General features: G+C 39.1%; 1 protein-coding gene across 3 annotated transcripts in view; it reads right to left on the reverse strand.

Annotated features, from left to right (window-relative positions):
* The window catches only part of RPS6KA6 (ribosomal protein S6 kinase A6), a 203,782-nt gene extending 195,207 nt beyond the window's left edge, over positions 1-8,575 (reverse strand). For all 3 annotated transcript variants that reach the window (XM_082377129.1, XM_082377130.1, XM_082377142.1), the window contains exon 1: positions 4,721-8,575. The gene's annotated coding sequence lies outside the window, so the exon portion shown is untranslated. The remainder of the gene's footprint in view (positions 1-4,720) is intronic.
* Positions 8,576-9,920: the final 1,345 nt, after the last annotated feature.

Consider the following 9,920-nt stretch of genomic DNA (forward strand, 5'->3'; position numbering starts at 1 on the left):
CGGGTGGGCACATCCATGAATCACGCCTAGGCTCACAAACGATTTTTTAAAACATCTGATTGATGTGGCAGCTTAGAAACCAATTGTATCCTTGTAGCTTCCAGTTGCAAAAATCAGTTTTGCACTGATTTAACAGATTGCTTTGGTGTGGGAGAAACAGAGCAATCAATGGTGATGTCAGCAGCCTCTTTGTCATGCAGACCTAAAGAAGTTGGCTATAATCAGTCTTAAGCAAGGAGAAGCCACTGCTGTCATCATCAACATTGAGTGCTCAGTTTCTCTGGTGCTAAAACGATCTGATAAAAACAAAAGGAAGAAGCCTTGGGCCTGAAACATGAAATGAAAGATGTGTATATTAAATATGTGAATTAGTGCTTAAAATGAAAGCAGGAGAGATTTATAGAAAGAACATGGTTTATATTCTAAATACCATACAGAAGTGGATTGGAATTGTCATGGGGAACTCGAAGGGAAATGCTAGAGCTGGTGGCTGGGTAGGTAGAGGGAGGGAGGGCAGAATTCACCAAGTGTATTTGTAACATGAGTATGAAAGACTATAGGTGTTACTATCTATTCATTCAGTAAGTCCTTTTCATGGAAACTATTTGATATACACTATTTCTGAAGATCTTTAAACAAGGTAAAAATGCAAGTTCATAATTATACAGGAATGATCCAGTTCGATCTTATTTTCATTTCGCATTCTTCCCAAGAGGCAACTTTATCACATTGTTCTGAATTTATAAAGAGTTTTTCTTCTAAGAATATTAAACCATGTCAGATGTAGGATCACATTTCTTCCATCTCTATAAGGTAGCCGGAGGAAGGTAGGTAAAGGGGGCAGGGAGGGCAGATCTGATTATTTCTATAAACATAGCAAACCTATGATTTGTAACAATTCACCCAGGTAATCGTAGGAAGTTGAATAAAAAGTACAGCCCAGAATTCAACACTGATTTCCAAGACATAGAGAAAGAATGAAAGAATGCTCCCTGTGAGCGTGTTTTGGGAAGGAGAAGTGGCATTTCATCCATGATAATGCTTATTTTCTTCATGAAATACTTTTCTCAGACAAAGTGAGATTCTTCAGAGTAGCTAACAAGAATAAATAAATAGCTGAATATGATCTTAGGAAGCACTGCTTTTTTCAGACTGCCAGATTAACTCTAACCTTACTTGATTGTATAAATTGGAAAGAATTATGTGAGCTCTAAACCCCAAGGCCTGAACCCTAACTCTCAGTTCCAGACAGAAAAACAAATTCCAATCTAATTTTGTTCACTTAGAAATATTTGAGTGCCTACCACATGCAAAGCACCAAATAAGAAGAGATAAAAGACATGCCCATGCCTGCTCATACTCTAAATAGTAGGGATAAGACATGCATACATACAAAAAAGTGGGTAGGTTAAATTGGGTCAAAAGAAAAGGAGGCAGTTAGGAAGCTGTTACAATACTGCAGTAACCCACGTTAAAAACAAACAAACAAACAACAAGAAAAAAAACCCTAAAGCATGAATTAGTGCAGTGGCAGTAGAATTAAAAAGGGAGAGGCTGATATGAAAGATGTTTCAGAAATGATGAACGTGGCAACTAATTTTATGTAATGCATGAGAGGGGGTAAAGAATGACTCCTAAGTTCCTAGTTTTAATAACTAGGAGAATGATCATATCATTTATAAAACCAGGTAGTTCAAGAGGAGAAGTAGATTCATAGGGGAAACAGAGGCATTTGATTTCAGGCATGATGAATTTCTGGCAAAAGTTCTCCAATCTTATTTCTTCATCCTCCAAACCACTGATCTTTAAACTTTGTACACCTTATCAGTAAATTTTGGATATGTGTCCCCTAAATTTGTAGGGCAATTATATTAATGTATCAATCTAATTATATATGAAACTTACACAAAAAGTAGAAAATGTAAAAGAGTGAGTTAAAAGTAACTATAAATAATTATACTATTTTTCTTACCATATTCCAATAGCTTGTTTTGCACAGCTCATGTTGCAGACCGCTTATCTAAACAATTTAGCTATACCTTGTCTTTCCAATTTGAAAAACTGAAAAGAATATTGATTTGTCTAACCGAGGTTATTGATAAGAAATTCAGGTTATAGAAAAAACATTTTGAATTTCCAAGGTAAAAAAAATAGTAAAATACTCATCATTAATAATGCTCTCTGAATTTCAAGCTTTGCAATCAATTCAAAAGGCATGGAGATTCCTATACACTTTATCAGTTTCACATGTGTATCTTGCACTAATGAAACTTTACAAAATGGCAAACTAAGACTCTCCAAAAAGTCCCCAAAATTAGAAGAGCAGGAAAGTAAGTCCCTGTTGAGCACAGTTTCTCTTTGCTTTTATATTTTGTGAAGGAAGGATTTTAATCTTCACAAAAACTTTATGAGGTACCATCCATCTGAAAAAAAGCAAAAATCCTGAAACCAGGGCTCAAAAGTATTAAATGACTTACCCAAGGTCACTTAGCTAATATGTACTAGAGTCTCATATTTGAAATCAAGTTTTTACCTCAAGTTACTCTCTTTTTACTAGACCGCAGCTGCCTTAAGTCCTTTTGCTTCTTTTTGATGTTTAAGGCTGCCTCAATCCTCCTATTAACACACATACTTTAAATTTCCACCTGGTCTCTAACCCAAACTGTAGAGAAGAAAGAAACAATATTGCTTAAAATGGACAAAAAAGGTGACAGACTAGTATTTCTCTCCTTTTCTTTCCTATTAGACAAAGGTCATATTCTCACAATTTTCCAGCTTTTATTTCTGTCTATCACCCTGACTTCTGGGTCAGTTTTGTATCAAAAATGGCTGCTCCTGAAACATGAGCTCTGTCGATTGGAATTTTAGTTCCACTTCTGGGGTTGGTTAGGACAGTACAAGAGCTCTGAAGTCTGAGGGCATATAATTTATCCTTGTTAAATCCAGATAACTCGAACTGGCAAGACAGAGACCATTTCGCCTTCAATAAGTTAGCAAGGGTTCACAAAGAATGAGTTGGGCCAAACTAACTTCATTTCCTTTTTTGATAGTGTGAATAGTCTGAAAGATTAGATGAATGCCTTATAGCTAGCATGTCTGAATTGAACAAAACATCATCTTCCTGTTGTTAAGACAAAGTGTGGCCTGAGGTAATAGGAGGATTTATAGTTAGGTAACCAACCATTCCACCAAATATATTAATTAATTCGTTGTTGACAATAGTGGAAAGTTATAGGCTCTCCTATTTTATTCACATTGCTATCAGGACCCCAAAATGAAAATAGAAAAGGAGTGCTTTTTAAATTGACATATGACAAAACTGGAAGGGAGAGCACATGAGTGTGATGCCAATCTGAAAGGATGGATAAAATCTAGCCACATGAAATGGAAGAAGTAATTAATGCAAAATATCTTAGTTTATGAAATTATCTATACAAGGAGACCTGCCTTGACAGCAATATGAATATAGTGGTCACTGGAACTTTTCTTTTGTTGATCGTAAGTACAATAAGCCAGTAGCTGCTGGAAAAAAAAATCCAGGAACAGAAAACAGCACCACCAATAGACAAAGCTAACGCAATTTAAAACAAAGTTAATGTCATTTAAAACAGTACATTCCAGATCAAGCTCTTACACAGTTCTCTGAATGGAGCATACCATATCCACTGTGTAAATATTTGAGGGAGGGCACATTTGAAGAATCAGGACAAACTGTATGTAAACAAAGGCAGGAAACCATCCTTAAGGAAGAAACTGGAGGGTTGGGAGGTGGGGAAGGGGATTGTGCACCCAGTAGCAACTTTCAAAAGTTTTAAGGTCTGAGAAATAAAGACTGATTTATTCTCATTTTGATAAGGCTAATATCTAAATCATCAATTAATAGCACTGTCAGTGTTTTAATAACTGAAACATGAGACCCATGTGGGGTAATGTAAATCAGATTCTTCCAGAGTGTAAGTCACTACTTGTTTATATACATGATGTACTTTTGAGAGTTTCTCTTATTCTTTCAGATATTATTATTGTATGCTCTCATTTAGTTTTAAACAATAGTGACATAACTCAGGAGCTAAAGGGATTCAAAGTTAGGGCAGCTACCAAATTGACTTCTATAGTTAGGGAGTTGCTTGATTCAGGAGAGAAGCTGAGCTATACCTGTAGTTACGGATAGATAGAAGGGCCATATCGCAATTATGAATGAGAAGAAAAGTAGGTAGGTAGTCTTCCTAGGTATGTCTGTGCTCAATAACTTGCTAAAAGGTAGGGTCATCCCTAGGATACTGAGAGCCCTAGGGGAATCACGTGTTGTTCTCCCTCTCTCAACATTTGTGTTACAAGAAATAACAAGGAGTCTGAGAGTGAAAGAATAGTCACTTAGAGGTCAGCCTCAGGGCACATGTATGAAGGAGAGGAAAGGAAGCCACCCCTGGCTGCTGTAACTTGGAGCAGCAGGTGGGGGTGGCTGCAGAGGGGGAATGGGATGTTTATGTGTTTGCATACATATGCTTCAGGCCTTTTAGTACCAGTTGATGAAATGCCTCCCTTACTTTCTATCTGCCCACAGGGGTACCTAAAAGTTACAACACCATGAAGATCAGCACAGCTTGTCATATTCTAGTAACAGTTCTGCCTACTGACTAGGGGAGAGAAAATGCCCATTTTTCAGCTCACCTTAACAACTAGAACAATGCTTGAAGATAATGATTCAAAGAGAGATTACCTGCTTAATCTCTGAGTCTCTCTGTTTCTGAATGCCAATACCGGTGTCCTTCTCTAGAACAGCAACCACACTTCAAACGGCTGGCTGTGATCAAAAGACAGCCTAGTGGTCCTCACAAGGGATGTATAAGACCTGCCTGTTTACTTCCAGTGCTCTGCAGGAAGAAAAATCAATGTTTGACAAGGTTATCAGCTTGAATAGCAGAAATAAACATTTTCTTAAAAATGGAAGAATAAAAGAAAGCAATAACCAACAACTGTCTGTTAGAAAAGAGATTAGAAAATGGCTGCTAAAGAAAGCAAAGTTGAATTCTGGAAAGCTCTTTGAGTGTACTGAGAAAAAGGAGCCCCAGTCCCCAGGAATAACCAGTGACAAGTTAATCCTTCACTCTGGGGCTTCCACGCCTGTTCTAAGAACACTCTTGAAAAACTACTCACCACAGAGAAGTTGGCCTTTGATAGGCATCCAGAGGCAGCCAGTCTGCTTCGGTGGGAGGGCACAGGACAGGGAAGTGGGAGCCTAGGATTTTTAGTTCCAACTCTGTCACTGACTCGTTTTGTGACCTTGAGCAAGTTCCTTCACCTCTAATACCGGATCTAACCACCTCACAGAGGTACTAGAAGAACACAATGAAATCATGGAGGTGGAAGCACTTTGCAAAGCAAAGAGCACTGTACAAGTGTGAGGGATTATTATCCAAATAGATTTCATGCCAGCCCTTCTGGTATCACCCTCGAGGCCTCCTCAGCTTTGGCACAGGATCCCCAAATTCCTGGTTGCTCCCTCCAAGTCCTACCTGGCTTGGGAACAGAAGCTTTCACCACCCCTCCCACCCAGCCTTCTCTTGCCAGCTTCCTCCTTAATGATGCCAGCTGGATTTAATTATTCTTCATCAGCTTTAGTCTCTCCTAGAGAGGTCCAGTCCTCCTCAGGAAAAGACTCCATCTTCTATAACACCAACAACTCTTCAGGCACAAACTACCTATGTGGTAGGTGTGAAGCAGGGGAGAAAGAAAACTGGAGCACTCTCCAGGGGAGAAATCTGTGATTTGAGTGAAACTTGCTTGAGAAGCTCTCAGTGCCCAGAACACACACACACACACACACACACACACACACACACACACACACACACACACACACAATCTTAATGAAAGGCTCAGGCTGTTCATATACCATAGCAATCAGAAATCTTACCTGATTGCTGCTCTCTGCTCCTGAGCCTGTGCTGGTCACTCTGTCTGCCTTCTGTCTACTACCTGTGATGATTCTAATTCAATGCTGCCCATTTATACACTCCTGGGAGTGGCAGGACTCCAGGAATCTCTGTTCTCACCAATCTTAAGTCAGAATTCTCAAATTTTTGACCATGTTTGATTTAAACCTGTTTATGTAGACATTCCATCAGTGTTGTCAGCTTCCTAACTGAAGGCAGGACTTGGCCTCAAAATCAAGAAGCTGCTGTCTCATGCCTGCTGTCCGGACCCTGTACCTGGGTTCCCCAGTTCCCACAGACAATTCCTCTGGAGAACAAGTCTCACTCACAGGCAACATGAGGAGAATAAGAGAGAAGTCAAGTCCTACAGAACAAGGGGCTCAAGTGTATAATGGATCCAAAGGGAAAAACTAAGGTCAGAGACCCGGGTGTCATATTAAAACAGAAGGAATAGGATACGGGCAAAGTTAAAATAGGCAGTGGGTTTAATGCTTACAGATCCAGGCTTGGCACAAGAGCACATACCAAAGAAGGGTCCTAACACTCAAGCAGAATTTGGTAACTTGACATCCTAACTGGCATGAACAGAAGTGGAGTCTAAAGATAAAACACAGGCGGAAAACAGGGTACAAACTGAGTCTAATAATAGTGCCCTAAGCTCTGATACACTCAAATAGGCCCCCACAGTACAAAAGCCATAATATGTCTGAAATTCTTAGGCTGGGAGTACCAGTTTTCAGTACCTCACCTGGTATAGAAAAGCAAGAACTCTAGAGAAGGAAGTAGGGCTATATAAGGATTCAGACTTGAAGCTCAAGCAGGGTACAGGGTTTTGGGGTATTATACTGGGTCTAACTAAATCTTGGGACAAATGCCCTACCTAGATAGAATATAAAGATTGTCTTTCTGGGGCTTCCCTGGTGGCGCAGTGGTTGAGAATCTGCCTGCCAATGCAGGGGACACGGGTTCGAGCCCTGGTCTGGGAGGATCCCACATGCCGTGGAGCAGCTGGGCCCGTGAGCCACAATTACTGAGCCTGCGTGTCTGGAGCCTGTGCTCCGCAACAAGAGAGGCCGCAATAGTGAGAGGCCCGCGCACCACGATGAAGAGTGGCCTCCGCTTGCCACAACTGGAGAAAGCCCTTGCACAGAAACGAAGACCCAACACAGCCATAAATAAATAAATAAATAATTAAAAAAAAAAAGATTGTCTTTCTGGTTTGGAGATTAGGGTATCCCAACTCATATTCAGTCCTGGATGGCTTGTAGGCAAAATACTTCTCTTTCTATCTCTTGGTGCTCTCTATTGCTTCTTGCTCATTTACCTTCATACTTATTCCAAGTTCAGACTAGTTTGTCACAGAATATAACTCAGGACTTGGGATAGTATGCCAGGAAAGAGGTTTGCTATGGTAAGTCTACTCCTCACCACATGTCAATGGCCATAGGGGACAAGAACGGGAGAGGAAATAGTATTAACTCTTGGCAGGACTTGTCATGGTAAAACTGGTCCCTGCCAGAGGTGTCTCGGGGCTATATCTGATGTAGACCAGGCTTCTCATTCATAAAAACAACTATACGCATCCCTGTTCTCCATGGAAATGAGAACTGATGAAAAGCATTTGGCAAAGTAGGGCCCAGGTGGTAGCAAAATACCATGCCAAGGGCTGAAGGTGTGAAATGGTGACCAGATGTTGGAATAGATTGTGTAAAGAGAATCACAGGAGAAAAACTAAATTTGTTCTCAAGTGGCTCCATTTAAAATAACACCCACACGAAGCTTTCCTTGTAGAAGCTGGCATAGTGCCTACTTAGCACAGAGCCTGGCACATTGTACTATAGGCATCCAATAAATGGTTTTGATTGAATAGAATTATAAATTACTCAGTAAAACAGCCAGGCAAAACGTTCCAAGCTCTTTAATCACAGCTGTTAAAAGGATGTAAAGTTGTAGTAAAATTCTTCATATATTGAATCAACTACTTTGAGAAGTTATTTTACATAGCTGAAGTTTTATTTTTATCCTCTCATGATTTAAATTCCTCAGTTATGTACAACTATTTCCTTAGGTGTAATGGGAAAAACTATCTAAGACCCACTGAGATTAGTGGGCAATGGAAGAAAGAGGAAGACAACCAATCAAAGATAGGAAGGAATCCAAACTTCTTAGAGTGGAAGAGAACTATCCCTCACCTTACTAATGTAACTATAAAAGCTTATTCTTGCAAAAAACAATGGCTAAGGGAAAAAAGGGGGGGGGGGAATATATTCATGGATTTTTGTTTTTTGGCCATGCCGTGCAGCTTGCGGGATCTTAGTTCCCTGACCAGGGTTAAAACCCCGGCCACTGCAGTGAAAGCGCCGAGTCTTAACCACTGGACCTGCAGAGAATTCCCTTCATGGATTTTTAAAGTCAACAATTACTTCTCTAAACTCCCTTGTTTCTATTCAATATAAGCTCCTTTCCCAATCAAGACTATTCTAATTCTTTTTTAAAATTTTACTGAAGTATAGTTGATTTATAATCAACTGTACCGCAAAGTGATTCAGTTATACATATATATCCTTTTCCATATTCTTTTCCATTATGGTTTATCACAGGATATTGAATATAGTTCCCTGTGCTATATAGTAGGACCTTGTTGTTTATACTTCTTATATATAATAGTTTGTGTCTCCTAATCCCAAACCCCCAATCCTTCCTTCCCCCACCCGCCCTCCCCCTTGGCAACCACAAATCTGTTCTCTATGTTCTGTGAGTCTGTTTCTGTTTCATAGATATGTTCATTTGTGTCGTATTTTAGATACCACATATAAATGATATCATATGGTATTTGTCTTTCTCTCTCTGACTTACTTCACTTAGTATGATAATCTCTAGGTCCATCCATGTTGCTGCAAATGGCATTATTTCATTCTTTTTTATGGCTGAGTAATATTCCATTGTGAGTGTGTATATATATATATATATATATATATATATATATATATATATATATATATACCACATCTTCTTTACCCATTCATCTATCGATGGACATTTAGGTTGTTTCCATGTCTTGGCTAACAATATTCTAATTGTTTAATATGCTCTGCCCCATAAAATAAAATAAGATATTGGACAGATGTACAGGCCTAAATTAAGGAATAGACTGGTTATGAAGGAAAGCAGATTCAAGAGGCTTAGAGGTCTGAAAGTTGTCAAGAGGATGAAAGACGTGTAAGGTCAATTAGCTTTCATCTGAGAGCAGCATCTATTTGTTTCTGGTTGATTTTAACCTATTTGCTGGGTGTGGTTGTACAGGGTAGATCACAGCCAGAAGAAATTATGAAGATTATTGGTGAATTCTGCCCTTACTAGAAAACCAGTGTGAGAGATAGTAGAACACTCCTGTCTCTTTTTACCTGGTCCCTTCTCTGAGAGGAAAAATAGTAGTCATTAAACGTCTTATCCTGCAACTTAGTGCCGCCTCTTGGGGCCTATCTCTTGGCTGAGCTCACTCTTTGTATTTCCCCAAGTTTGCTGCCTTTTCCATCTTCCAGTTCCTCTTCCACTGATTGTTTTACTGTTTCTCCCCTTTCTGCCTAGCCCTCTGCCCCTCATTTCTTGCCTTTTCCTTGGCTTCCTGGGATATGTTGGCCTCACAGAGCTATTGCCAATCACTTTCTCTAAAGTCATTTTAAACCAAGATCTTTCAGGATGCCCTTGACCCATATTTCATTTATAAACCGATAAATATCAAGTTGACAGGAAAGACTGGACAGAATCAAAATCAAATCCAAATGTTGAGAAAAATTTTCCACCTTCTCACTTAGTATTTTTCTAGTTTCTTAATATATTTTTCTTTATTCTAATTGTGAATTATGCAGATTTATTTGAAGGACATTTCTTCTTCTGTATTTTATCTACAATATATTTTAAAATGTCTAACACTAACAATGTTCTAAGTAATAATAACAACATTGAATACTATAATTCAGTTGT

The sequence above is a fragment of the Balaenoptera borealis genome, assembly GCF_965194805.1.
Source record: "Balaenoptera borealis genome assembly, chromosome: X".
NCBI classification, from domain to species: domain Eukaryota; kingdom Metazoa; phylum Chordata; class Mammalia; order Artiodactyla; family Balaenopteridae; genus Balaenoptera; species Balaenoptera borealis.